The 4068-nt window shown below is 45.6% G+C and overlaps 1 long non-coding RNA gene across 1 annotated transcript; it reads right to left on the reverse strand.

Moving 5' to 3' along the window:
* Positions 1-1226: 1226 nt before the first annotated feature.
* On the reverse strand, positions 1227-3119 carry LOC112268688. The gene is made up of 2 exons (XR_002960026.1): positions 2050-3119; positions 1227-1577 (listed from the first exon to the last, which is right to left on the reverse strand). It is a non-coding gene; the product is annotated as an uncharacterized LOC112268688 (long non-coding RNA).
* Between the last annotated feature and the right edge of the window lie 949 nt (positions 3120-4068).

The following is a 4068-nucleotide window of genomic DNA, read 5'->3' on the forward strand; positions in this document are numbered from 1 at the left end:
TCTCTTGTTCTGCTGGAAATCAGTTGTCAGTAGTATCTCACTAGCCTTGAAGATTATTAGTAGCATCTCGCTACCCACTGCAATTACACGATTTCTGGTTGTGACATGAAGGGGCATCCGTGCCCCTCGTTGCCTGAGAAGTTGATTGGAAGTTCGTTGATTCCTAGTTCAACTCAAACATCTCTCTCGATCTCGGGTGAAGATGAACTTCAGAAATAGATGAAGCAGTATTAGTGCACTACAATCCTATTATTCTGAATTTCGGACACTGGGACCTGGTCGTGCTATAATTTGAAACTTGGGATGTGTAAATGGGTGGTAGGTTTCGTATCTCTGACGGTCTGTTGTATCCTACCTAGTAGGCAATGGTTATGAGCAGCTTGTGAGTATGGCGGATACAAATGCATTTCAGTGTACCTTGATGAGTACAGCCATAAAAGAATGTCGTACACAATCGATCCATTTATCCATATAACTGTAGGCCACGAATTAGGAGAGCTTAGCCTACAAAGTTAAGTTCCTCCCTCACACTAACTAGCTACTGGAAGTCTTATGATATGATAACCTCACAACAACAAACTTACAATATGGGTAGGCACAAGCTGTAGTAGAACAGATCGAACTGATCTCTAGCAGCAGCACCTTATATAATTCAGAGGAATTTCAAATTTGTATATAATTTGTGATCAGATTGTGATGGTCGCAAGTGTGTGAGTTGAAAGGAAAAGAAAGGCACGAGCTGTGCTGTGTCTTCGGCAAATATTTCCGACCTTGTGTGTTTGTGATAATTTTCCATGTGATCCTGGGCAAAATCTTACAGCACGGTGGTGTCAATCCCGCACGACTCCGTTGCTAAAAACGGCGTGACCCAGCTAGCTTTATTTTGATCGAGGCAGAGCCATGTCTAAGACCACACCACAATACACAAGAGGTAAAAGATCAATGTCGATTACAACGTATGGCACTGGTCGAGCATTTTTGCTGTACACCTCTCTTGGTGGTCATGCACGAACGAGCCCCAGCTTATGTACAAGTACAACTCGTCCTTGTAGACCTGGGAATGGGGATAAACCCGCACCAAATCAGATGAACCCAGCCCCTACTCATTTCATTCCCCATACAGAGCCCAGCCCGCTAATCAACTTGTGAAATCCAGACCACACCAAACCGCACAAAAGTTGCCCCCCAAATACACACATGACACATCAGACCGTGGAGGCCAACAGTAAGATAAGTAGGAGATTGTCTTTTCACATATTCCGATCAGAAGACAGATGCCCAAAACTCAATGTTTCAGGACTTCACACTGAAATGTTAAAGAAATGATCTCTCAAAAAAAATGCTAAAGAAATCTAGGATTACATGAAAAGGCAGTGCTATGTGATATTCAGTTACAACCTAATAAAATGCCAAAAACTCAATGTTGATGTTGTTAATTAATCCAGTCTTCACAACGAGAAATTATACAACAGCTTCACACTCTCCTGACATGGAGTACTTCTCTGTCCTTTTAATTCAACCGCCTCAATAGAAAAAGAACCTGCATCTTCTGCATCAACTTTTCTTGTATGCATGAACTGCAGATAAACAAACAAGGGCTTAACTCACAAATAGCACTGAAGACACATACTGAACTAGGCTTCATTTGCTGCAGATGAAACTAAAATATGAAATTTACCGCAGATGAAATTATTGTTTCATACCTAAAGAGATGAACTAAAACTCACCAAAAAAAAGATATGAAACTAAAATGAAGTTAGAGCTGCAAATGAGAACACACATTGGTGGTCTGACTAAAATGAATAAATACTGAACTGGGCCTCATTTGCTTAATTGATTTTTGAACCTTTGATACCATGTAGGGGCTGTTGGGATGAGGGATAATCTTTCGTCCAGGCTTTGTATCTAGGCTCCCTAGAAAAGTAACCCCAACTCAAACTTCCGTTTCTGTATGCCCAAAGAGAGGTCACAGGAATAGACTGGGCTAGGGATACCAACTTAAAACTAGACATGTGTTGATAGATTGATCAGTATAGGACGAGTTCTCACTTTCCAGTGCGTTCATTGGTGAGTGGCTCATGCTGCTGCAATCCTAGCCTTCACTAGTTCACCAAGAAACCAAGGATGAAGATAATTACACCTACGAATTCCCAGCAACCAAAGCCACATGCTTCCACTTCCAATCGAACAAGTGCAGAAAGCCAATCTATACACAACTTGCATTCCCTTAAGAGCCAGTGCCTCTCACGCGAACGCGCGCGTGCACATACAAAGACAACTGTAGAAGCTTGGGCCTGCCTGCCACTGCGACTGAGGCAAACAAGGGGGCTGTTCAAGCTGACGGTGGCGGGGAGGCAGAGGAAAGAACCGAAACAGATCCGAACATTGTGGCTGTGGTGCAGGGGATGACGGAGGCGGTGAACAAAATCTCAGTTCGTGAGGATGTGGGTCAGCAAGAAGCAGGAGACGGGGATGGAGATATTGCACGACTGACACTGGGCCAGACTGAGGTTGGCATCAACAATCCACTGCCAAATCAAGCGCCGGACAAGTCTGGTATGCAGAAGGAAAAAATGCTGAGGAAGAAGTTGCTGAAAAAGAAGAGATGGGCTGCGGCTTCACGGGTGGCCGGAAGCTTTCTGGAGGCAAAGGAATCGATCCTGAGAAAGAAAAGGAAGTACGCGGAAGAGGACATACAACTGCCGATAGAGGAGACGGAAGCGGAAGAGCAGCAGAACCATGAGGTGCTCCCAGATGAGGTGGAGGCACCTACTGCCATGAAGACGAAACACACTAGAGATGGGACGCAGAGGAGCGTTGAGGAGGATGGGAGTGCGACCAGCCTTGGGGCCGTTGACGGAGCCTGATGAGCTCCGTCAGGAGCCATGAATTTTCTGGCCTGGAACTGTCGTGGAGGGGGGAATACCACGACAGTTCGTGAGCTGGTAGTTTTTTCCCAGAAATTGCAGCTGCAGTTAGTGTTTTTGTGTGAGACGAGGCAGAATAAAGATAAAGTTAGTCGCCGCCTCCGTAATCGTTTAGGTTTGTCGGGTTTTGCTAGAGTTGATAGTGAGGATACGAGTGGGGGTCTGGCACTATTTTGGCATGAGCAGTTCGATGTCGATGTTAAAAACTTTATTGATGTTTATATCCGTGTCTCCTCTGATGCCCTCAGTGGAGGCTGTCTTGTATATATGGTGAGCCGCGGACTGAGAATAGAGGTCAGGTCTGGGCTGAGCTGTGTAATATGCGAAGCAAATCTGTCCTGCCGTGGTTGGTCATGGGGGTTTCAATGAGGCTCTTTGGCAATGTGAACATCTGTCAGCGTGTCCACGCCCTGAACAGCAAATGAGGGATTTCAGAGATACACTGTATAATTGTGGTCTGATGGATCTGGGTACTCCGGTGTACCGTTCACGTATGACAATAGAAGATCCGGAACCAGGAATGTCAAGGTGAGACTTGACCGAGCTGTGGCGGATGATGAGTGGAGGGACATGTTTGGTCAGGCCAGGATTGAACATCTGATTTCCCCGTGCTCGGATCACAACCCGATCCTTGTCAGAGTGGTAGAGGATAAAGCCATGGGGCCTAGGAAATTAAGCAGACAGTACGAGCTTTTTTGGGAAAGAGCTGCGGAGCTGCCAGAACTAATTTCTGAGGCCTGGAGGGAGACGCAGGCGGCAGGTGATTTGGGCAAGATTTTTTCCGGGCTTGAAGAGGTTATGAGGAAACTGCAGTCGTGGAGTAAAGGCAAATTTGGTAACATTACAAAGGAGCTGGACACCGAGAGGGACAGATTGTCACGGTTCTATCTGAACAATGCTGATGCTAGAGAGATCAGGAAGGTCAATGACTATATCAATGAGCTTCTCTACCAAGAGGAACTGCTGTGGATGCAGAGGTCACGCATCGACTGGATTAAAGCGGGTGATCGAAATACCAAATTCTTTCATCAAAAAGCTGTTTGGAGAGCTAAAAAGAATAAAATTGGGAAATTATGCGATGAGAACAATAACTGGGATGAGGACACGCCTACGCCGGAGAAGATGACCACGGATTATTTTC

This window comes from Brachypodium distachyon, chromosome 4 (assembly GCF_000005505.3).
Source record: "Brachypodium distachyon strain Bd21 chromosome 4, Brachypodium_distachyon_v3.0, whole genome shotgun sequence".
Lineage (NCBI taxonomy): Eukaryota > Viridiplantae > Streptophyta > Magnoliopsida > Poales > Poaceae > Brachypodium > Brachypodium distachyon.